This window comes from Mus caroli, chromosome 5 (genome assembly GCF_900094665.2).
Source record: "Mus caroli chromosome 5, CAROLI_EIJ_v1.1, whole genome shotgun sequence".
Lineage (NCBI taxonomy): Eukaryota > Metazoa > Chordata > Mammalia > Rodentia > Muridae > Mus > Mus caroli.
The window spans coordinates 59,472,330-59,498,402 of record NC_034574.1 but is presented as its reverse complement, the minus strand read 5'-3'; the positions used below and the strand labels follow the sequence as shown (position 1 = coordinate 59,498,402).

The following is a 26,073-nucleotide window of genomic DNA, read 5'->3' as shown; positions in this document are numbered from 1 at the left end:
GGGAGGGGAGATGGGATGGGGGGTTGGGAAGGGAAAACTAGGAAAGGGGATAACATTTGAAATGTGAATTAATAAAATATCCAATTAAAAAATAAGAGAAAAATAACATTACAGTTTATTTGAGATTAGTAAATAAACATCCCCCCCCCAATAACCAGGAACAAAATACTCACAGGAGGAAATACGGAAACAAAGTGTGGAGCAGAGACTGCCCCACCTGGGGATCCAACCCATATACAGTCACCAGGGACACACTGAGAAGAACTCTAGGTGAGAACTGTAGGCATCAACTGAAGGTGAACCCTCTTGTAAGACTGAGCACTGAGCTCGGTTAAGCCCACTGAAACTCAAGCGATCCAGGATGGAGGAAGTGAGTATAGTTCCCATGATTCCTGTACGTGCTAATTTGTTACACCGCAGCAAAACACTGCCGCAGCATTAACACCTCCGTGGAGGAAGATGCAGCTCCTAGAGCTTCACTGGCCAGAACCATCCCACCGGAGAGTGTGGGATTTGACGTAGTAGACACACCTGCCCGCATCGCTGGCGTGAGAGAGAAAGAAAGCTTTCTGTGACGGAGGAAGGGGGTGACTCAGATTCCTACTTATTTTTAGACAGAAACGTGAAACTATCCTGCACAATAGCTTGGTTTTCTGTAAGGATGAGGGCCCGTGGGAGGGGCCTGTGGGAGGGGCCCCTGTTGGCTTGTTAAGGTATGTGAGTCGTCTCCTTTTTAAACTAAAGCGTGAGGTGGCTGGTTTTCTACACGTGCTAAGCTAGGTGGATTCAGGTAGATTAGCAGAAAGCAGCAGTTAGGGAGACAGATGCAGTGGCCTTGTTCACACACACAAACACACCCAACGAGAAGCCCTCTCATGGAGGCCTAGCCACGTCAGTCTCGGGTTTCATAGAGACCTGTCAGGTTAACAGGGAGTTGCTGGTACAGAGTTTGTCTTTCTGATCTGCTTCACCCACACACTCCTGTGACCTTCCCTTCTTCAGTCTTACCGCCCCCTCCACCCAGGTCACATGACCTCCTTACTCTCCTGAAGTAGCCAAGCCTTTCTAACTCAGGCATAGAAGGAATACACTTCCTCTAGTTTCTGCCCTGCCTTCAAAAGGCTTTTTTTTTTTTTTTTTTTTTTTTTTTGATATATCGGGGCCCAAGAGAACGCTCAATGGTTAAGACCGCTGCTTGCTCTTCCAGAGGTCCTGAGTTCAATTTCCAGCAACCACGTGGTTGCTCACAATGAGATCCGATGCCCTCTTCTGGTGTGTCTGAAGACAGCTACAGTGTACTCATAAAATAAATAAAATAAATAAATCTTAAAAAAAAAAAAAAAAAAGGGCCGGGCAGTGGTGGCGCACACCTTTAATCCCAGCACTTGGGAGGCAGAGGCAGGCAGATTTCTGAGTTCAAGGCAAGCCTGGTCTACAAAGTGAGTTCCTGGACAGCCAGGGCTATACAGTGAAACCTTGTCTCGAAAAACCAACCAACCAACCAACCAAACAAAAATATATATAGAAAGAGAGAGAGTGGGTAGCCTATCTTTATTGCCCGTCTTTATGGTGGCTGGGGAGAGGTGGTATAAGTGTATGTGGCGCGAGTGCCCATGTGCGCAGGGCAGAATCATACTGGCGCCTTGCACAATACCTTTTGAGGCAGCATCTCTCAGTGAAACTAGGGCTCACCATTTTGTCTAGACTGGTTTGCCAGTGAGCTCCAGATCCTCCAGTCTCCCCACCCTAGCCCTGGGATCTCAGGTGCTTTTTAGATGGGGTGCTGGGAACCTGCCCTCCAGCCCTCTCTCTACTCACAGGAGCAGCGCCCCGCCCCCATCTTTTTTTTTTTTTTAATAATACTGGGGGTTGAACCCAGGGGCTGACGCTGGAAGGCAAATGTCCTGCTGCTGAGCTGTGTCCCCGGCTCTCTGCTTAATTTTCCTTCCCTAGCACCTTAATAATCTGATATGCTTACACACACAAATGTACAGAGGCTCCCTCTATAGCTTTAGAGGTGAAGCCAAGCTTTCAGCACGTGCTTCATCCCCTGCCCAAAAGATACTCCTGGTTGTGCTAGCAGTTAGTGTATTTCCCCATGCTGGAATGTAAGCTTTGGGGCAATAGACAACAATAGTTCCTCTCCCCCTCTTCTCCCTCCCCTTCTCTTTCCTCCCTCCCCTCCCTCCTCTTCCTCACCCCTGTTTCTGTGTGTGTGCGCGCGCGCGTGTGCACGCACGCGATTTTTAAATATTGGATCTCATTATGTTCCCTTTCCGGTCTCCTGTCAGGGGCTTCTAGGGTTCAAGAGTTCTTTCTGCCTTGGCCCCCTATTAGCTGAGACTGTAGACACAGGCTATCATGCCCTTACTCTGCTCTGTTTCCTTCATCATCATACCCCAGCCCCACATCCAGAATGGTTCACAGCCTATAGTAGAGGTTCACAAATAAATAAACAAACAAACAAAAAGGCATTTGGGGCTAGAAAGATGGCTCAGTAGTTAAGAACACTGATTGCTCTTCTGAAGGTCCTAAGTTCAAATCCCAGCAACCACATGGTGGCTCACAACCATCCATAATGAGATCTGATGCCCTCTCCTGTTGCGGCTGAAGACACCTACAGTGTACTTTGATATAAATCTTAAAATAAATAAATATTTTTTAAAAATGTGTATCTCTTCAAACAATGTATCCAGTGTGAGCTATCCTTCTAGCGCCTCCAGCTTCCACTGTTCTGGCAGGATTTGCTAGCCAGTCCAAAGCAGAAAAGCTACTTTGCTTGCGTGCATCCATAAAATTCAGAAGAACAAGATTAAAATCTGGAGACAGTATGATACAGGAATGAAGTCCCTTCTTGCCTTTAGCAGTCACGTGATGGGGAGTGGTCCAGATGGCCTATCTTCTCAGGGGAAGGATGAGGAGTCTGTGTAAAGAGGCTGGAGCAGGCCGGGCGTGGTGTGGTGGCGCATGCCTTTAATCCCAGCACTTGGGAGGCAGAGGCAGTCAGATTTCTGAGTTCAAGGCCAGCCTGGTCTACAGAGTAAGTCCCAGGACAGCCAGGGCTACCCTGTCTCGAAAAACCAAAAAAAAAAAAAAAAAAAAAAAAAAAAAAGAGGTTGGAGCAGTTAGGCCTGGAAATTTCTAGTTTCCTTTGAAACTAGAACCCAGTTGGTAAGAGAATCAGGAAATATTGGTTCTTGCTCTATATTAAATGTACACTGGGTGTGCATATTTCTTTGATGTCCTTCTGAGGTCAGATCTCAGCTCTTTGAAGGAACTGAATAGCAGTCAGGTTGGCTGGTATCTGTGAGCCCTTACTTAGCCTCTGTTCTTTCAAGACCTGAATCCATCTGTTCAAGAGGGTGTGGCTTAAGACTAAAATATTGGTTTCGAAAAGTATTTTCAGAGTTCATTCTGTATACCATCTGCTGGGAACATAGAGTGAACCGTGCAGACAAGGCCTTCACCCTCATATATTCAAAAAGATCGTAAGTAATGGAAAACAAATCAAAACTAGCCAGGTATTGCGATATAATACAAATATGAATTAGGTATGTCGGCACAGCACTTTGGAAGAGAGGCAGGAGGATTGCAATGAGTTTCAAGTCAGCTTTGGCTACATGGTAAATTACATTTGGGGCAACAGAGTGAGACCTTGTCTGGAGGGAAGGAAGAAGGGGAGGGAGAAAAGGAGACTTGTTTTTTAAATTTACTTAATTTCCTTTTAATTGCAATGGTATGTCCGTCTGTGTGAGGATCCAGTTCTATATCACCCAGAACCAGAGTTATAGTGTCGAGCTGCCATGCAGGTGCTGGGAATTGAATCAGGCTCATCTGGAAGAGCAGCCAGTGCTCTTAACCACTGAGGCATCTCTCCAGTCCCAGAAAGGAGATCTGTAATCCCAGTATTCAGGAGGTAGAAGCATGAGAATTGTGAACTTAAGGCCAATTTGGGTTATATAACAAACTCTTTGTCTACACAAAACAAAGAAAAGGAGGGAGACAGAGAGAGGGGAAGGGGCAGGGGAGGAGCTGGGGCTGTAGCTTAGTGGCAGAATGCTTCTATAGATGATCAAGGCCCCAGGTTTGACTTCCTGTCCTGCAAGAAACAAAAACAAAAAAAAGGAAGGAAGGAACCCCACATCCAGAAATGATGGCCCACTCCTGTAGTCCTGGTGGTCAGGAGGTAGAAGCAAAAGGTATTTGGAGGGTAGCCTGGGCTACATAGTGCTTCTTAGCACAGTCTGGGCTTAATGGTGAGACCTTGTTTTGGAAAGACATGAAAACAAGCTACTAGGACAGACAGACCAACAGGAGTAAATGAGAAGGGAGCCCCTAACATCGGAGTCAAAAATGGTTGTGTGAGGTGTGAAAAGATGTTTTGCTTTCAACTAGTGATATGTGCTAAGGGAGGAAAGAGAAGAATCTTAAAGAACCGTATGTAGGAAAGACTGAGTTAACCTTCTCCAGGGAAGACCTTTCTAAAGCTGGTCCTCAGAAGATGAGATACATCCAGCCATGGACAGAACATTCCGGATGGGTGAACACATTCATTAAGACCTCTAGACAGGAAAGGCCAGAGTATGGTAGCATCTGGCAAAGGCCACAGTGTAGAGGGTGGACATAGCTACTGAGCAGTCAACAGCAGGAGATGAGTCAGGGAGACAGGCAGGGCTTTCACGGGTGAGTGAGATCTCAGAAGTCAAAATTAGGGCCAACAACCAACTAGGTTTATTATCCCCAAGGGGGGCTTCCAGGCATTTGTTCGGGGCTGCAGTAGGTGGTCACTGAGGGGTCTTTTTTTTTTTTTTTTTTTTTTTTGGATTTTCGAGACAGGGTTTCTCTGTATAGCCCTGGCTGTCCTGGAACTCACTTTGTAGACCAGGCTGGCCTTGAACTCAGAAATCTGCCTGCCTTTGCCTCCCAAGTGCTGGGATTAAAGGTGTGAGCCACCACCACCCGGCCTGAGGGGTCTTAAGTAGGGAATATGAAGTGATTTCTGTTGGTAAAGGGCATGGTGTTGTGAGCATAGGTGTGGCTAGGGTGTAGAAGAGGAGCAAGAGGAGGAGGAGAAGCCACCTCACCAGAGGCTGCAGTCCTCTGTGCAAGGCTTGGTGATGGAAGGACACAGGCTCGGGCTGAGGTGTCAACAGAGACAAGCCATGCTTAGAAGGTACAATGGAGATGCCTCAGGAATGCAGGTGTGGAAGACAAAGGGGTTAAAGATGGTACCCGGACTAGATGCAGCCAGTCCTTAGAAACCAGAACAGAGTGAATAGCAGGGTATGATGACACAGAGGCCATAATCCCAACACTTGGCAGGTGGAGGCAGGAGGATCAAGGGTTCAAGGTCATTCCAGTCTCAATAAACCCACAACATAAAAACAGTACTCTGGAGAAAATGCATCCCTGGTGAACACATAGAGGCTTTTGTTGGTCTCTAAATAATGTAAGATGGCAATATTTCCATGGCACTTACCCTCTGCTTAAGGAAGTAAGGAAGGATGCAAGTTGGTTAAATGTGCATTCTGGAAGGCAGATGGTGGTATATGCCACCTGGTTCTTTGAAGGTAGAATAACAGGACTAAAAGTTTGTGGGCAGCCTGGGCTATAAATGAAGACCTTTTGTCAGAACCAACAGGGTGGTGAAGTGGCTCAGCAGGTAAAGAAACTGCCAACACCTTGGAGCCTATGTAGTAGAAGAAAGTAATTGACTCCCAGAAATTATCTTCTGGCATCTATGCTTGTGCTATAGTACACACACACACACACACACACACACACACACACACACACATAGCCACAGATATTCACATATGTGGATAATGTATCCACAGGGTCATGATCCCATCCATCCCTGTGGATACAGAGGCACATGTGTGGTTGATTTTATAGCAGAGGGAAAGAGGAGGTATACCTACTATGGACATCTCTGGTAGACAGGGATGAAAAACCCAGAGTCCTGCTGAAAAAAGCAGGTATTATTCAAAGTAAGAATGGTCTTTTTATAATCATGTTAGCTTTCCTGTTGCTATAACAAAATACCCAAGAAAATCAACTTATAAGAAACAAAGGTTTGTTTTTAACTCCCAGTTTCGGAGATTGGAGTGCATGGTATGGTTACTAGGCTCTGTTACAGAGAGCCCCTAGGGGCATGCCACAGGAACCCCCCCCACTATTATCAGATAACCCCTAAGGGCATGCCACAGGACCCACTATTATCATGTGGTTGTTGGGAATTGAATTTTTAGGACCTCTGCTCGCTCCGGTCAGCCCCACTTGCTCAGTCCCTGCTTGCTCTGGCCCAAAGCTTTATTTATTATTATACATAAGTACACTGTAGCTGACTTCAGACCAGAAGAAGGCGTCAGATCTCATTATGGGTGGTTGTGAGCCACCATGTGTTTGCTGGGATTTGAACCCAGGACCTTCGGAAGAGCAGTCAGTGCCCTTACCCACTGAGCCATCTCACCAGCCCCGAATTTCATTTTAATCTAATTACCAGGCTGGCTAATTTACCCAATGTATCATCATATCTATATTGGTCCCCCTTTTTGTTAGTATGGGCATCTACATGATGTACGTACACATTAACTTCTTTGGCTATATTATATAATTTCATCCAAAATTTCTTGGACCATACACCATTGCTATTAATTTTCCACTCGTTCACTTTCCATTTTCCTGACCATATATTTATACTGCTGGCTATGCCGTTGGCTATGCACCATGGGTCAGTGAGCAAGTGTAGTACATTTTGATTTTCTTTGAGGCTTTGCCTTGCTGCTAGTGCAGCTGTGACTACTTCTGTGCGTTGTACAGATTTAGCTGCTCCGTGTTCCGTGATCACCATTCCATCCCCGGGTCTGTAGGCTGCTGCCTTCCACAAAACCATGTTCTGTTTACTAGGTGTGGAGCCACCTATAAACCAGGCATTAACCAGGGAAGGCTGGTACTCTCCTGTCTCCCTGTGACCTAGTGGTACCTGTTGCTGGGGAGGGGTGGCATTTGGGATGATTGATAATCCCTGTGGAAGCCGGGCGTGGTGGCGCACACCTTTAATCCCAGCACTCAGGAGGCAGAGGCAGGCGGATTTCTGAGTTCCAGGCTAGCCTGGTCTACAAAGTGAGTGCCAGGACAGCCAGGGCTACAAAGAGAAACCCTGTCTCGAAAAACCAAAAAAAAAAAAAGATAATCCCTGTGGAGTCATAGGGCAGTTGGTCAGAAGTATCGACTCTGATGCCTTTGGCACCAACCCCTTTGCGCTGGTACCCTACCAGAGCCAAGGAGCTCAGCCAAGTACCATTTTCACTGTAGTACTTTCCTTCCATGGGTCGACCGGCCCATGCTTCCTCAGGTGCCTTGATCCAATTTAGGATCGGGATGGCGGTTCTGAGTATTACTTGGCTGTTCTGCAGCATGCTGGGGCAAGTTCTAAAGGCCTCATATGCTGTCCAAATTGTTTTCTCAAATAGAGAGAATTTGTTTTCTGACCACGGGAAGCATTTACAATAGAAACCTACTGGTCATTCTCTACCATTTCAAAAGGCAAAGATACTCCAGTTTCCATACTGTTTTAGGTACAATATGTCTAAATAAACGATATCATCTGGCTGGATGTATTGTAGCTTCTGATATTCCTTTGTACATTCTCGCACTGTTTTCACAGCTTGTTCTTGAGGTTTATTCCAAATGAAATCATTTGCTTTCCTTGTAATATTATACAAGGGCTGCAGAGTGACTTTTACACATGGTATATGTTGTCTCCAATATCCAAATAAACCTCTAAGATGTTGTACCTGTGTTTTGTTGGTTGGTGCTTTAATCTGTCCCAGTTTACCTATCCTATGGGTTCTGTAGGTATTTCTGGTCCTGGAGTGGACCATATTACACCAGAGATCTTGACCTTTGTATCTGGTCCTGATGCCTTAGCCTTATTAATGGTCTAACCATCATCTCTCAATACTCGTATGGTTTGTCTACTGTTTTCTGTAGATTTTCCTTTTCTTGTCCTATTATCAAAGGGTCATCAACATATGAACATATACTACAGTTAAGTGCTGGTGTGACCTCATCCAGCGACCGTCTTAGAATGTTGTGGGTAATTATTGGGCAGTTTATGTGTCCTTATGCTACCTCAGAAATAGGTACTGTTGCCGGGCAGTGGTGGTGCACGCCTTCAATCCCAGCACTTGAGAGGCAGAGGCAGGCTGATTTCTGAGTTTGAGGCCAACTTGGTGTACAGAGTGAGTTCCAGGATAGCCAAGGCTACACAGAGAAACCCTGTCTTGAAAAACAAACAGAAAGAAAGAAAGAGAGAAAGAAAGAAAGAAAGGAAGGAAGGAAGGAAGGAAGGAAGGAAGGAAGGAAGGAAGGAAGGAAGGAAGGAAGAAAAGAGATGGCGTTGTCTTTCTGGCCAAGTGAATGTGGTGTATTCTCTGCTTTGTGGGTGCTGTGGTAAGCCAAAGAGTATGTCTGACAAATCTATAGTTCTCAGCCAATTTGGTGCTGCTTTCTTAATCCTCCTGAAAAGTATCTTCTACATCTAGCAATTGTCCTGGCGGTTTAGGGGACAATTCATTAGTTCTCCTATAATCTACTGTCTTTCGCCACTTAACATTTGGTTTTAAAACTGGCCAAATCGGACTGTTGAAATGGAAGCTTTGAGTTGGTTCACTTACCCCTTCCTCTAGTAGGGTTTAATGGTTTCAGCTATCTCCTCACTTCCTCCTCCCATTGGGTATTGTGGCATAAATGAGGGTTTAATTGGTGCTAGTCTTATGGGTCCTATTTTCACATCTACTAGATTACCTTTTACTTTGGCAATCTTTTTAAAATTTAGGAAATTCAGGAAAAAGTTTTGAAATCATTCAGAAGTCTAAAATATTTTCTGGTGCACTGCAACATGCAAAATCCAAGGGAATCATTTTGTCATATACCATTAATTCTAACTTACATACAGGCACTATGGATTCTCCCGCCACCCGTTGTATATTTATTTTTTCCTTACTTGGTATAGTCTGGTAGTCCTGTGTATATATTAACATCTCTGCCTGGGTCAATTAGCCATCTAACGTTTATCTTCTTATTCTTAATTCTTAGGGGCAACAATATGGTCTTATTGGCCCTGACTTGATACACGTTTGCCTTCTTATAACTGGGCACTGGTTCTTCCTCTGTACTGGTGGCCACTTTTGTTATGTCTTAGGCTTGCTCCCTCCAAAAATTCTATTCGGTGTATCCCTCTGTGGGGTTCTGTTTACAAATGGCATTCCAGGTTTTCTGCCAAAGAAATCTAATATTTGTGAATGGTCTGAAAAATCTGGGTGTTCTCCTTAATTTAAATGACTTTCTTGTTATATTTAATGTTACTACTTTTTCTTGGTCTAACTCCCTGCATCCTTTAGAGAAATCAATTACCTCAGAAATAGTTCCGCAGTTTTGAAGTGGTCATGCCAAATTAATTCTCTTGTGTGGTGGTGTCCCCTTAATTAAAATTCTTTTGAGCTGTGGTATAAATAGAGCAACCTATGGTGTAGCTACTTGGTTATATATAAACCACAGTTCTCCTAGTTGTCTCTCTAGCTGAATGGCCTCTTGGGAAGCGTTCCATTTTGCTGCTGCTTCAAATTGTGTAAGGTCTAAAAGTGGAAATGCATAGCTCCAGGCTGTGGTTATCCAGTCCAGGAGAAGGGGTACATTGCCTTGAGCCGTGTCTAGGACTTGCTCTAAAGCATCATACACTGCTGGGTTCTCTACTATAGTCTTAATTTTCCTCATCTCTGATTCTGACAAAGTGACTGTGTCTGTTCTTTTCCCCAGAGCTTTATCATATAGGATGCATCTTCCATTCCATTCTGGGCATCTTCTTGTCTCCACTGATTTAGGTTCCTGAGGAGTCTATGGTCTAATTTCTATTTGTTGCTCAAGCTGTTCCTCATCATGGTTACCAAATACTGTCACTCTTCTGGGTGTATTAACCTTGGAAGATGTCACTGGGAAGGGATATGGCTGTCTCGCCCAGGCTCTGGGTTAATTTAAGACAGCATCTTTGAAAGGATTGTGTTGCTCCCCACTTCTTAGTTATATTAGTGGCTAGCCTTTTGCCCATTAGTCTGTCTTTATCTATGTCTACTATGGTTTTCATCAGTATTGCTGGGACCTCTTTACTGGTTGCGTATTCTAGCGATGGCTCTACTCCTTGTGGATTTGTTAGAGAGACCTCAGTCTTCACTTCTTTAAACCCAACTTTCCTTTTGGCCTTATTCTTTGTTCCAAGCTATTTCCTCTCTCTGCGGGATCTGTGGCATCTGGACTCTTTCATGGCTCTAAAGCCCTTAGTTTCTTCATTCTAGTATTATTATATACGCCAGGGAGTATAGAGCTTTAATTGTTTTCTTTTTTATATACCAACCGAAGGTAGTTTGCGGTAGGCTTATTACTTTCTCCAATAATTTATCTGCCCTTCTCAGCAGGCATTTGGCCAAGCAGTCTCTCATGGGTGTCCCTGCACCTTCCTCTCTTCCACTGCACTCGCAGCAGTTGGCTTTAAGGTGTTGGTAGTCAGCTATTGATGAGGGCCCTCATCCCAGCCCTTCCCACTGTAGCTTTGGGGTGGTAGACTGTTGCGGCCCGCCCGCGGTCCACAACACGAACGGTTCACTGAGAAAGGCAGTTCAGGATGAAAGAGAGGAAACTAGACGGGGCGGAAGAAACAATGGAGTCTAGACAACATTCTGATCAAGACTCAATTTTACTAATTCCAGACACTCAGTTAATAAAGGAAGGGGGAGGGAACCCAATTTCCCGCCAAGTAACTCAGGGTCCAGTAGCAGGACGAACACGTGTGTGACTCCAGGCAGCAGAGGCAGGTTCCAGCAGTGGGCGTGGCAGGACGAATGAGCCGGTAGCTCCACCCTTGAGCAGGCAGGTTCCAGGCTGGGGGAAGGGAGGCCACAGTAGACCTTTCTTTCACTACCTTCCTTAGAGCTCTGGCTAGCTCTCTCTGCTCCTAAGCTGCAATTAATTTTGTATGACCAAAAGCATATTGCAGTTTGGTAGCATTTAGGATAGTCAGGACAGCTATAGTCCTTAGAGGGTTCAGTTTCCTGCTGACTACCCCAACTGTCATGAGTCACGTCCGCCTTAAGGCCAGGAAGGAGAGATGGAGTCCAGATACCATTTGATCTGAAGGTTTATTCACTACAATGTCCTCTGGATCCTCTATCCTGATTCAGCCAGAACAGCAGTCAGTCGTCCTCTGGTCGGAGAGCAAGAAAGCATCAGGCTTTTTTTTTTTTTTTTTGGTTTTTTGAGACAGGGTTTCTCTGTATAGCCCTGGCTATTCTGGTGGAACTCACTTTGTAGACCAGGCTGGCCTCGAACTCAGAAATCTGCCTGCCTCTGCCTCCCGAGTGCTGGGATTAAAGGTGTGAGCCACCATGCGGCTAGCATCAGGACTTTTGCCTTCCCTTCTTGCTGTGAGCCCCTGCTTTTATTATCCTCAAGGGGCAGTCACACTTCAGCCAATCACACACTAGCATTGCATTACATCATTGCATAGTACTTCTTTGTTCTTTTTTCTTTTTCTGTTTTTTTTTTTTTTTTTTTTTTTTGAGACAGGGTTTCTCTGTATAGCCTTGGCTATCCTAGAACTCACTCTGTAGACCAGGCTGGCCTCGAACTCAGAAATCCGCCTCCCTCTGCCTCCCAAGTGCTGGGATTAAAGGCGTGCACCACTGCCTGGCTCATAGTACTTCTTCCTTGTCTGCTACACACAGCTGATGTGAGCTTGAGCTGACTGCTCATCCAACGCCTACTGACTACACACAGCTGACATGAGCAAACTGGTCATCGTGGCAACATCTAACTCAGTCCTACTCTTATTTCTTGTTTACATGCTCTCTACAAATGGGTTCCACCTTCTAAACTCACGTCACCTCCCAAGAGCCTATGAAATCTGGACATCAGAGCCCTGCTGATCTACCTAGCACTCCACCTCTGAATTGCTGCATCAGACCAAGCCTAGGAGGCCTGGGGAGCCAAGGACATCCCACACAGCACGTTGATCACCCGAATGGAATTTTACACGTGCTGGGGAAGAGCAGGTTTCCTTAATTTGCCTAAAGCCATGGTAAGTTGCAGAACTAACAGCAGCACCAATCAATTCCTGGAGTCTCTTGCTTTGCCTGTCTTTAAAAGAATATTCATTTATTATGGATAAAGGTGTGTTTAGGCACACCGTGTGTGTACCAGTGCATGGGGTTAGAAATCGTTAGATCCCTAAAATTGGGGTTACATGTAGTTGTGAGGTACGTGATTTGGGTCCTGGAAAGTGGGGTCCTCTGCAAGAGCAGTACATGCTCTTAGCCACTGGGCCATTTTTCTAGCCATACCTCCTTACACCCCTTCATTTTCTTGAGACAAAAATATCATTATGTAGTCCTGGCTAGCCTGGAACTCAGAGATCTGACTGCCTCTGTCCCTTAATACTGGGAATAAATGTGTATGCCAGCACATTGGGGGGTTTGGTGATAGCAGTAAAGGTGTTGGTGATTTTTAAATGAAATAGGGTCTCTATGTAGCTCAGGATACCATGGAACACACCATCTTCCTGCCTCAACTCTTGCGTGCTGAAATTACATGCATGTACCACTACATCCAGGTCTGGCCCTCTTCAAACACTCTTTTGATTAGGATAGGTAAACTGAATAGCATTTTATGTGAGAGTAAGACATGGACTTTTAAATTCATACGCTAGGTGTCTTCTTACTACTTATGAGACCCGGGCACATACATCATAAAAACATTCCTAAGATTTGGGATGTGGCTCAAAGGCAGAGCACCTGTCTAGCATTGCCCAGCCCTAGGTATTATTTCAGCACCAAAAGGGAGGGGATACACCCGAGATTCTGTTTACTTACAGACAGAATACACACACACACACACACACACACACACACACACACATATACACATTGGCTTGTAGTTCTTTTTTTGGTTGGTTTTGTTGCTGTTTTTGAAGCAGGGTCCTAACTGGTCTGGAACTGGCTATGTAGAACAGGCTGGCCTCAGACTCAGAGAGAGCTGCCCACCTCTGCCTCCTGAGTGCATCTCATGGTGTCTTTCCCTTTAAAGGTTTACCTTATTTATGTTGTGTGTGCTCAAGTGCCCATGTGTGCATGTGCATGGCATATAGACGTGGGGTGGACGCCAGAAAAGGGCATCAGGTCCTCTGAAGTTATAGAAGGACGTGGGCAGCAAGAGATGGGCACTACAAACTGAATTCTTGTCCTCTGGAAGAGAGGCAAGCATGAGCTACCTCTCCAATCCCCAAACCTCCAATGTGTTTTAAGCTATCTATGTATCTCTTACAATCATTTAAATAATAAAGTACACTGGGGGAAAAAGGAACAGGGGCTGGCAAGATGGCTTGGTGGGTAAAGCACTTGTCATCCAAGACCAAGGACCTCCGTTTGATCCCCCAAATGCAGGTAAAGGTGGAAGGAGACAATTCACTCCACAACGTTGTCCCCCTGGCTTCCACATAAGTGCTGTGATGTATGCATCTCTCTCTCTCTCTCTCTCTCTCTCTCTCTCTCTCTCACACACACACACACTAATACTAAATCACAAAAAAGCTAAAATATAAATTTTTATTTATATTGAATATATACACACACACATTTTAAATAAATAAATATAAAAGCTGTCTTTAATTCAATACTCAAGATGCAGACGCAGGCAGATCTTCATGACTTCAAAACCAACCTGATTTACATTATCACTTAACAAGCCACCCTGGTCTATACAATAAGACCATACCTGGGGCTGGTGAGATGGCTCAGTGGGTAAGAGCACCCGACTGCTCTTCCGAAGGTCCAGAGTTCAAATCCCAGCAACCACATGGTGGCTCACAACCATCCGTAACGAGATCTAACACCCTCTTCTGGTGTGTCTGAAGACAACTACAGTGTACTTACATATAGTACATAAATAAATCTTTTTTTTTTTTAAAAGACCATATCTTAAAAGAATAAAGTAAAAAACAAAAAACAAACAAACAAAAAAACCAACCTGAGCATGATGCACACCTTTCACCCCAGTACTTAGGAAGCAGATGTGGGAGTACCTCTGTGAGTTTGAGGCTAGCCTGGTTGTCATAGTAAGTTTGAGAACAGCCAGGCTGTGTAGAGTGAGCCTGTCTCAAAAAAATAAAGATAAAACCAAATAGGAGCCAGAGAGATGGCTTAGCAGTGAAGAATGTGTACTGCTCCCCCCAAAGGATCTGAGTTCAGTTCTCAGCACCCACGTCTTACAGCTTACAACTATTGTAGCTCCAGCTCATGTGCAAACATCTACAAAGATGCACACATGGGGATGGGGAGGAGAGAATTAAAAATATAAGTAAATAAATAAAGCAAACAGACATTGAGAGCTGGCCAATAAGTGTGAATTATTTCCCAGGGCACGCATAAATTTAGAATATCATACAGAGGTTTGGTCATGCCAAAAGAGCTTTTCATTCTAATCTTTCTAATCTTACTAACAATAAGAAGTATGAACTAAGTAATCAATACAAATATCATCATTAATAAATGTCTTGCGGGGCAGTGGTAGTGCACGCCTTTAATCCCAACACTTGAGAGGTAGAGGCAGGCGGATTTCTGAGTTTGGGGCCAGCCTGGTCTACAGAGTAAGTTCCAGGACAGCTAGGAATACACAGAGAAACCCTGTCTCTAAAAACCAAATAAAATAAATAAATATCTTAGTTACTTTTCTATTGTCATGACAAAACACCATTACCAGAGGGTTAGCAACCATGACCGTCAGGGTAGGGCACGTGGCAGCAGGCAGGCAAGCACGACCACGGAGCAGTAGCTTGCATCTGGAAGCAGAGAGCTAACAGGGAATGGTATGGGCTTTTGAAACTTCAAAGCCTGCCACAGTGACCAGCCTCTTCCAACAAGGCCGTATCTTCTAATACTTGCCAAGTAATCTCATCAACTGTGGACCAAAGATTCAAATTGTGTGAGCCTGTGAAAGCCACTCTTTTCCAGGCGCCACAATATGATATCCACATCTAGTTTATTATCTTAGTTACTCCTCTATTGCTGTGCTAAGACGCCATGGCCAAGACAATATTTCAAAGAAGGTGTTTAATGGAGCTTACAGTTCCAGAGAGTTAGAGTCTGTGACGGCTGAGCAAAGACACGAAGGTTGGGAGCTATTAAGGCAACACTATTGTCCTGATCTCTGAATTGGGCCTCTCCCCCCGAGAAGAAAAGGGGGTCAAAAGCGGGCCACTGACACATTGTTCCGAGAACAACCACAGAATGTTCCAGCCCTAAGTCAGTGCCAGATGTCCTGACCACACCCTGATACCACCAAGTTCCTGCTTCCCCATGTAGCTGCCAAAAGAAAAATTTCTATTGCCCCACCCCTCCCGCTGATAAGTACCTGTACTTCCCCTTTTGCTTGTGCATTTCTGCTGCTCCACCCCTCCTTCTGAAAGGCACTTCCCCTTTTGCTTGTGCATTTAAACCTTGGGCCTTTCTCAATACAGCGAGACCTTGATGTTGCTCAGACTGCTTCCGTGTGTCGTTCATTACACATGGTTCTCGTCTCTCTCTACCCACCCCCCCCATTTGGTTCTCAGGAGAAGGTCCCCTCAAGACCCTCGAATAACTGGACCTGCTGGACGGGCCACACGAAGACAGCTGGAAGAGCAGCTCAGAGCTCCCATCTCGATCCACATCCACAAGGCAGAGAGAGACACACATACTCGAAATGGCATGAGTGTTTTGAAGTCTCAAAGCCCTTCGCCAGTGGCATAACTCCTCAAATAATGCCACACCTCCCAAATCTTCTCAAACAGTTCCACCATCTGGGGGCCCAGTGTTCAGACACATGAGCCTATGAAGGCCATTCTCATTCAAACTATCACACTCATCCCAGAACGATGTTCCCAAACTCAGCCTCACTTGCTTGGATGGTACTGTGGCCAGGAAAGTAAATTTCAGGCTAATGATAAGGACCAAACACCTCCGCTATGAGACTTGATAAAACAATGAATGGGCTCTTGCCATTCATTGGGTCAGTGCTATCATGGTCATGAAGGCAGTGAGCAGGCAGACGCATCGGCTACATGCAGTACCTGTGCCAGTGTGAAATCCTGGACAGTAGCAGAAACTGACAAAGCACAAATAAAGTTGATCGCTTACCTAATAAGCTTGTATCAATGTTGGCTTTCTGGCTTTCATCATCAAGTTATAGTTATATGAGCCGGGAGTGGTGGCGCATGCCTTTAATCCCGGCACTGGGGAGGCAGAGGCTGGCAGATTTCTGAGTTCGAGGCCAGCCTGGTCTACAAAGTGAGTTCCAGGACAGCCAGGGCTATACAGAGAAACCCTGTCTCCAAAAAAACAAAACAACAACAACAACAAAAGAGTTATAGTTATATAACACGTGGGCACTAGGGGAAGATGGGAAGAGAGGACTCTTTGATCAGCTCAACTTCTACTGCATTTTTACATGTACAGTTACTTAAAGGAGATCAGCGAGGACGGGAAGGGTCGAGAGCGTGACCGGGTGAATATATATGGTCAAAATACATTACATACATGTATGAAGATGTCGTGATGAAACCTTTTGTTGTTGCTGTTATTATTGTTGTTGTTATCATTTAGAAACACATCTTGCTCTGTAGCCCAGTCAGACTGTGGTGGTTTGAATGAAAATGTCTCCCATAGACCCATAGGGAGTGGCACTCTTAGGAAGTGTGACCTTGTTGGAGTAAAGTGTGCCTTTGTTGGAGGAAGTGTGTCACTAGGGGGCGGGCTTTGAGGTCTTAGACATTCAAGCCAGGCCCAGTGTAACATCTCTTCCTGCTGCCTGGGCATGCAGATGTAGAACTCTCCGCGCCTGCTCCAGCACCATGTTTGCCTGCATGAGATCATGCTTCCCACCAGGACTGATAACGGACTAAACCTCTGTAAGCTAGCCACAGTGAAATGTTTTCCATTATCTGAGTTGCCTTGGTCATGGTATCTCTTCCCAGCTACAGAAACTCTAAGACACAGAGCTTAAACTTTTACTTTTCCTACTTTAGCTTCCCAAGTCACTGCCAGGACAAGCTTTTGGTTTGGCACAGAGTCTCAAGCTGGCCTGAAGCTTAAGATGCCTCTGCCTAACTGTTCCAAGAACTAGTACGGCAGATGTGTGTCCTCGAATTCAGCTAGGCATGGATTGATTCTTCAGGCCCTCACTAAAACTGTGGTGGTCTGGTGATAGTTTAATATCCTTGCTTAGTGTTTCAGGTCTATGAAAAGGCACTTGAGACTTTGGCTTGCTTGGTTCCCTGCCTTTGTCCCAGAACCCTGGGGAGAAAAGACTCCCTTTCCAACCCCAGGGCTCCATTCTCTGTGTCAAGAGTATGTTTCTTTTTCTCTCAACAAAACAGTTGCTTTCCCCCCCCCCACCCCCCCACCCCCGACATCTTAGTGAGGCTGCAGTGGTCCACACTGCTCTCTGAGCTTCGCCATGCCACCCAAAGACGACAAGAAGAAGAAAGATGCCAGAAAGTCTGCCTAAAAGGACAAAGACCCAGTAAATAAGCCTGGTGACAAGGCCAAGAAGAAGTGGTCCGAAGGCAAAGTTCGGGACAAATTGAACAATCTTGTCCTGTTTGACAAAGCAACATATGACAAACTCTGTAAGGAAGTTCCGAACTATAAGCTTATTATTACTCCGTCTGTGGTGCTAGGGCAGCCCTCCAGGAGCTCCTTAGTGAAGGACTTATCAAGCTGGTTTCAAAGCACAGAGCCCAAGTCATTTACACCAGAAACACAAAGGGTGGAGATGCCCTAGCTGATGGCAAAGACGCATGAGCAGTTCAATCAGCTGTGCATTTGGGAAAATAAAACTTTATTGAATCAAAACAACAACAACAGCAAAACCAACAGTGGCAAAGGTATGCTATACAATCAGCAAGTGTGCGGACAGGGATCCCTGTGTCCTGTCAGGAGGAAGCACACAAGCTAGCAGGCTCTTAAAGGGACTGGTGAGTCAACTCAACTAGAAAAGCAGAAAATATGCTAATCGGCACGGTCGGGCTAGAGGGTGAGGGGAGGAAAAGACGCTGTCTATTCATAAAGTCTGATTCATTTGAAAAAGAAAGTCACATGCTATCAGGTTGGGATTTGTGCTTGCTGTGCAGAGCTGAAGTCCAGAGCCTCTGTAGTCTCAGGGGTGACTAAGTCATTATTTCACTGTGAACACAAAGAGCTCTTGCTTAGCATGCCCCCTCACTGTAATTAACTCTCGCAAGCAGAAGATGAAGAATTGAACCTGAGAGGTCCTTGGCTACCGGCCAAGCACTTGGAGTCACTTATTTTATTTTTGGTGAAGGAACCAGAGCAGAGGGCTGTGTCCGCAGCTGCCGTCATAGGCTGTGGGTCAGTCGCACTGACTGAAACGCTGAGAGATGAGGAGTGTGCATTTCTCTGTGGTTGAGCAAAGGGAAGTTTTCTTCAGAGACTCGCAGGGATGGCATGCGCCATCTTAGCTAATGGTGTGATAGCGAACATTAAACCAGCAGCCTGGGGAAATGGAAGGGCTGATGCTTGCAGTGTTCGTGGGTTTCTGTGGTGAGACTGATACTCCGCTCCCAGCCATGGCCATTTCTAAGTGTTAGCCACCACCTTGGCACACCATTCACACTATTCGCACCGCTCAAATACAATATCCGTATCAGAAAAATAGGTAACTGTGGTAAAATAATAGGGAGTGAACACAATTCATTATTTTCCACTTTATTATAAATGCAATTTATCTAATTGAAGTCTACATCATTTTATTTTTGCAATTACTTCGTTTAATTACTAGGCCATCAAATTCCCAGAAAAAAAAAAAGTGTAAACCAGCTAGTCACAGTCTGTCAAAGCTGATACCAATCTGGTATAGAGTCACTATATACGGTTATAATCCCAGGTAACAAGAGAATGACAAGTTTCAGGCCATCCTAGGCTCTTAAATGCATAGCAAGTTCCAGGGTAACCAGAAAAAAGAGTGAGACCCTGTGTGTTAATTACTTTTCTCACTGTTATGATAAAAATATCCGACAAGAAGAAACTTGAAGGAGGAAGGTTTATCTTGACTCACTATGAGGATACAGCCAGTCCATCACCACTGGGGCGTGGAGGCAGATGGTTACATTGTATCTGAAGCGGAAAAGCAGAGAGAGATGGATGCTGGTGCTTAGCTTGCTTGCTTGCTTGCTTGCTTGCTTGCTTGCTTGCTTGCTTGCTTGCTTCATTCCTTCTTTCCTCCCTTCTCCCCTCCCTCCCTCCCTTCCCTCCCTTCTCTCCTCCCTCCCTCCCTTCTCTCCTCCTTCCCTCCCTCCCTCCCTCTCTTTCTTTCTCTTTCTTTCTCCTTTCTTTCTTTCTTTCTTTCTTTCTTTTTTTTTTTTTTTTTTTTTTGATTTTTCAAGACAGGGTTTCTCTGTGTAGCCCTGGCTGTCCTGGCACTCACTTTGTATACCAGACTGGCCTCGAACTCAGAAATTCGTGACCAAGGAAACACAGCAGAAACCAAGGGGAACGATGCTTGCCAGCTGCATCACTGGTTCATGCCCAACTCCCTTCCTTTAAGAGATTAGGACCACCTGCCCAGGGAATGGAACCACGTGGAGTGGGCTGTCCTCCTGCATCATTTGGTAAGACAGTTCCCTAAAGACATGCACATAGGCTAACCTAATCTCTCTGCAATTCTCAATCAACGCTTTGCTCTCCAGTGACTCTAGACTGAGTGAAGACAATTAAGACGAAACAGGACACAAGGTGAGTCTAGATGCCGTCAAGAGACAATGAAATTCACTGTTACTACCACCCAGAAAAAGCTCCAGCCTAAGAAGTTCTAGCTTGTAGCCCGGGACAAAAAGGAGCTCAGCAGAAATGTGCTTCCAAGCAGAGCTCCAAGTGTTCCCCAGCTGCTCCCTTCTTGTGTGACAGTGCTGAGTCTGGACATCCATTATTACCTGGCCAAAAGAGAAGACCACACCCACTTCTCTGTAGGTTATCTCTCCCAAATGTCTGATTTTATACATGAGGACTGGAAACCTCAGGAGAGCCAAGTAAGAACAGTAACAGCAGCAGACACTGAGGAAAGACTACCTACTACACAGGGCTGTTGAACCTCACAACGATCCTAGACATAGCAACTATTGTTAGTACTCTCATTTGTGTTCCTTAAAAAAAAAAGAGAGACAAGTTTATTTTTGATTAAGTTTATGTGTTTGTGGGTATGTATATGTGGCTGCAGATATCCAAGGAGGCCAGAAGATGATGTTGGTCCCCTGGAGCTGGAGATGCAGAAGTTGTCAACTGATGAACATTGGTTGTTGGGAAATGAACTCTGGTCCTCTGAGAGAGCCATCTCTCCAGTCTGGTGGGTTTGTTTGTTTCTTTGTTTTCCCAAATAGGCTCTTGTATGGCTCAGACTGGCTACAGCACTTGGGAGAGGAGATATGCACTTCGTCTGGGCAGCCCAGTAGGGCTGATCCTAGTGTTGAAGATGCAGGTGAGCTAGCCCAGGAACGGGAGAGCAAGAGAGCTGCCCCTGCCCCTTGCTGGCTGCAGTATTGGGTGAGCTAGCTGGGCAGTGCTGGAGAACTAGCTCTGGTGGTGTGGGCTCAGGGAAGCTGGTGGACTGACCATCTCAGCTCCCTCTCAGGCCCAGATCATCCTTGGAGTTGGCCCACCCCAACATCTACCCCATCTATGATTTGCTGGAGGGAATTAAAGGGTCAGTCCTGCAGATGCAACGCTGCAGGATCTCCATGACCCAGAGAGGAGTCCCACTGAGGATCTAGTATTGATGGTGTAGCAGAAGCCAGAGGCCTTGAAACAAACCAATGACTCATGGCCATGAACATTTGCAAATAAAGATGTGTGGACAAAAGGCATGACACACTGTTGCACACTACAGCTTCCCCTACAAGATTTTGCTTTGTTTTGTTTTCTTATTCTACCTTCTTTTCTTTTCGAGGGAAAGTTGCAAGGGCAGAGGGTGGATATGAAGGGACAGGGAGATCAGTGGGATTGGGGTGCATGTTATGAAAGTCACAAAGAATCAATAAAAAAAATAATAAAACCCTCTATCCATGCTTTGACCTGAGGCAAAAGAATGTTAATAAAGCGATAAAGTGAACAGAATAAAATCCAGAAGAAGAGGGGAAGGAGGAGGAAGAGAGGGGAAGGGGGGGGGAGGAGAAACGGAGAAGGGGGAGGGGAGGGGGAGGAGAGAAGAAGGATATGGGTCAGAGGTTAAGAGCAGAAGATCTGGCTTTGATTCCCACTACCTCTGTCTTGGAGTTGGCTGTAACAAACGGCAGCTCCAGGGGATCTGATTCCCCTATTTTGACTGCCACAGGTACCAGCCATGCATGTAGTCTACAAACATACATACAGGCAAATACTCATATACATAAAATCATTTTTTTAATCTTAAATTGAAAGGGAAAGAATGCCTTTAATCCCATAATATGGGAGGCAGATCTTTGTGAGTTCAAAGTCAGCCCTTACTACATAGCAAGTTCCAGGACAGGGAAACCAGGAGTAGGATGGAGACAGACAGTTCATGTGCTATCTCTTCTATCTTCACTTGCTAGAGATCCGGCTGATACTTTTTGTTTCCCGTTAAGTATGAGAAAATAGAATATCAGAAAAACCTAATCGGGCTTAGTGCACAAATGGCCAAGATCAGGTGGAAACAGCCTGCAGCTGGTACGAGTGGGAGGGACTGCAAGCTAGAGGATTCCAATCTTAGCCTTGTCCTGTGACTTTTGTTTTTGCTCGGCTTGGTCATTGATTAATAATCAGATAAACTATCCAAATCTATCTCAAGGCCATTACAAGTGGAAACTCCAGAGTCAGGTGGCCCGGCTGTGAATCTGGTTAAGCTACCTGATGTCACTAGGACTCAGGTCACCTAGATGTCAAACCGCTGGGACAGACCAGATAGAGAGGCCTATGCCTGTAATGCTAGCTCTACGGAGGAGGACTCAGAGGGAGCCTTGTCTAGAGACTGACGCGACTGTACAGAAAGACTGTTTAAAAACAAAAAAACGAACCAATAAAAGGGAGAAAGGGTAGGAAAAGGAAGAGGAAACGAAAAATGGATTACTGGCATAGGTTGCAGACTATCATATTCAACTAAAGATAAACCTGAAGTTTTGTTCTAGTTGGGCTTCTTTTTTCTTTCTCCAGCCCCTACCTCCTTCCACTTCTTTCTTCTTTCTTCCAGTGAGGGGCATTGAACCCAAAACCTTGCACATGCCATATGGTCCCAGCCTAGCCTCCTTGCTTTTTAGTATTCCACACTGTATCCTATGCATTATATCCAACAGGTACACAATAAATATTTGATGAGCTAGCTTTGAATATTTACTCTAGACTCAAGCACACTGTGTGAGGTGTTAGAAAACACTGTCCCAATACTCTCTGTCATTGCAGTCTCTCTCTCTCTCTCTCAATAGTAAAATATATATAATAAAAATTACTTGATAGGGCTGGAGGGATTGCTCAGCAGTTAAGAGCACTGGCTGCTCTTGCAGAGGACCCAGGTTCAGTTTCCCCAGGTGGTGATTCACAACTATTTGTAACTCTAGTGCCAGGAAATCCGATGTCCAATTCTTTTTGTTTGTTTGCTTGTTTTAGTTTAGTTTTCTATTTAGTTTTTACATTTAGTTTAGTTTCTATTGCTTTGATGAAACTTCATGAACTAAAAGCAAGTTGGGGAGGAAAGGGTTAATTTGGTTTATACTTCCACAGCACTGTTCCTCTCGGAAGGAAGTCAGGGCAGGAACTCAGACAGGACAGGATCCCTGGAGGCAGGCGCTCGTACACAGGCCATGGAGGGGTGCTGCCTACTGGCTTGTTCCTTGTGGTTTGTTCAGCCTGCTTTCTTAGAGAACCCAGAACTACCAGGCTAGGGGATGGCACCACCCATTGTGTCATCATAATGGGTTGAGCCCTCCCCTACCCCATCAGTCACTAATTAAAAAAAAAAAAAAAAAAAAAAGCCTTTATAGGCTTGCCTCTAAATGATCTTATAGATGCCTTTTCTTCATTGTCAGAACCCAAATAAGTAAATGAAAGCTGGTGTAGTCATGGGTGGCACGGGGTAGGGGGGTGGGGGTTGGGAGGAGGGCTCATCAGCCATTCAGTGTTATCTCAGTGGACCAAACCCCTCAGGCTGTCTGGACCACCTGTTTGAGTCAGGATTCGCACATCCTTGATTTGTTTTTAGACAGGGTCCTGTGCAGCACAGGCTGGCTTCAAATTCACTGTATTTCCTTCACCATGTGGGATTGGGGAAGTAAACACAGGACATAGGACTTGACAGTGGGTGTCTTTACTGAGTCATATCACATCTCACACTGGCCTGTGTTTTTGTGTGTGGTTTTTTTTTTTTTTTTTTTTTAATAAAAAAAAAAAAAAAAGGAGGGGTACGGGTACTTGAAGGTCAGAGGACAAGTTTTGGGAGCCAGTTCTCGCCTCTGGCCACATGGAGTCTGTGGATGAGACTCCAGTTGTCAGTGCCTTTACCGACAGGGCCATCTTGCTGCTGCTCCCTGCATCCTCTGTACTGCCACTCAATAGCAAATGAACAAGGTCAGGTCCTAAAAGGCCAGAAGGCCGACGAGCATGGTGGCACACGTCTTCAATTCCAGCAGCCCTCGAGAGGCAGAAGCAAGAGGACCTCTGTGAGTCTCAGGCCAGCCAGGGCTATGTAGACTATATCTTAAAAACAAATGAACTAAACAAGTATTGGGGCAGGAGACTCTGCCAACCTTGGTGACTCGGAAGGACAGTTTGCCACTTTTTTTTTTTTTTTTTTCTTTTTGACCACAGCTTAGGTGGCACTGGTGGGTAAGTCAAAAAGTTACTCAAGTTTCTGAAGTAAGCTTGCCAGCTGCTCATCTCTGGTTAGTTTTCTCATGGGTCTGGCCAGATGGCACTTTCGGGGATAAAATTGTTCAAAGAGATTTCTATATTTTCTCTCTACTGTTTCTCAGATATGTACATTTCTGCACATGAACACCTTTTTTTTTTTAAGCCTGAAATTATATATAGACTCCATTTAAACAGACAGTCAAAACTATACATAACGATGCTTGCTTACATCTTATGGGGAGGAGGGGGAGGAAGGGTGTCACTACATAGCCCTGACTGGCCTAGAACTCACTATGTAGACTGGGCTGACCTCAAACTTAGAGCCAATCTTCCTGATAACTCATACACATCTCTAATTCCAGTGGTTTTATATTGAGATGAGAGGCAGAGTTCAGGTCTAGCCTCAGATATCTATCAAGTGTGAGGCCAGCCTTAGCTATTATGGTGGCGGTGGTGAATATGTACCAAGCTGGATTAAAGTGGAGCTCTGATCTTCCTGGTGAACCTTCAAGTTGATAAGCCTCAGTGTCCCTATCTGTGAGGTAGGAACTGCCACATGTAATTCACACTGTTGGGAATGAACCTACAGACAGTTTGGTAGCAAGGCACACTGCGAAATCCAGTGAGCTAGCCCACATCCGGTTCAGAGCCAATGGGATGAATACAGGGATTGCATTTTCATGTTTGTTTTCCTTACATACCCCAGGCTAGCTTCAAACTTGAATTCCTGATCCTCCCACCCCTACTTCCAGAATGTTAAGGTTGCAGGCATGGGGCCCCGTTTCTGGCCTATGGAGTGCTGGGGATTGAACTCAGGACACGCACTGTATTAGCTGAGCTATACCTCCAGCCTTTTTTATTTGTTTGAGACACAGGGTGTCACTGATCCTTTTTAATAGCAGCAGGTCTCATTATGTGACCCTTGAAACTTCACAGTCCTAAGTCTGAGGCCTCCTTGGAAATCACTGCTTTCAAGATGGGAGCCGCCACCTATGTATTTGTTTGGGTCTTAGGACAACAGTAAGAGGCGCTCTTGTGACCTAGCTAAGCCTTCCTGCTTCAGGCTTCAGAATGGAAAACAGGGCAGTACTGCCAATCCCTCTGCCTCTCATTGTGTCTTTTTGGTCCTAACCAAGTGTAGACACGTGACCCATCCTTAGCCTGCCCTTTCTCCTCACCCCTACCCCACCCCCAACTCCCTTTCTTCCTCTCTTCCTTTTGGAGATTTTCCAAAAGGTAAGCCTCTTTAAAAAGCTCTTCTTGTGTGCCTGTGTGATTCTAGGGCAGGAACCCAAGGCCCTAAGCAAGCAGGTAGGCTCTCCACCACTGAAGTAGTATATCCTGCCCTAAACTTGGCTGACAGACCCTCTCCTTCCACGGTTGTAGTGCCCACCTTTTGATGCACTCTGGAGCAGAGAACTTAGAAATGCAAAGGGAGGAAATATAATGCTCTGGCTTCAAACTTGATAGAAACCCGGATAGAGGCTGGATTTGAATTCTGCCTTCTGTCTGTCTCACTATAAAAGCACCAAGTGTTGAGTTAGGACATTGGTCCCTGACCTAAACCAAACAGCAGGAGCTATCATGTGATTTGAACTGCCTATGAACTGATTTGACCTCTGTTTCACTCCTTCTGGCTGGGAGACCTGGGACAGGTCATTTACCCTCTCTTGCGCCTCTATTTCTTCATTTGCAGGTTGACTACAAGAGCTCAAAGTGTTGATATATGGGACAGATGGGTGCCACCTGCTTGTCCCATGACAGCACCTTAATGCCAACCCCCCTCCCCGGTTCCCTACAGAGCACTTTGCATGCTTGCTCCCCTCCCCCACCTCTATTCTCTCCATCTTTTCGCCCTTCCTGGTCCACCACCAGCATGGCTGAACTCTGGTCACTTTGTTCTGCCAGTTCTCCATTTCCTATGCTCCAGGTTGGTTGGTCATGTCCGTTTCTGCCCAGCAGGGAAGGTCCGAATTCCTTCTCCCAGCTCTAGAAGCCTGGGTTTTGTTTGTTTGAAGTCTCACGTTGCAGGGACCAGCCTGCACCGTCCATTCCTACCGCTCGGAAGTCTGCAGAGGGCATCAGGTCTTCCTTGGCAATAAACGTTTAAAACCACCTC

At 45.4% G+C, this 26,073-nt stretch overlaps 1 long non-coding RNA gene and 1 pseudogene across 1 annotated transcript; both read left to right on the top strand.

Moving 5' to 3' along the window:
• The first annotated feature begins 308 nt into the window (after nt 1-308).
• On the top strand, nt 309-26,073 carry LOC110293824. The gene is made up of 3 exons (XR_002377858.1): nt 309-370; nt 11,948-12,133; nt 25,917-26,073. It is a non-coding gene; the product is annotated as an uncharacterized LOC110293824 (long non-coding RNA).
• On the top strand, nt 17,542-17,888 carry LOC110293823 (annotated as a pseudogene).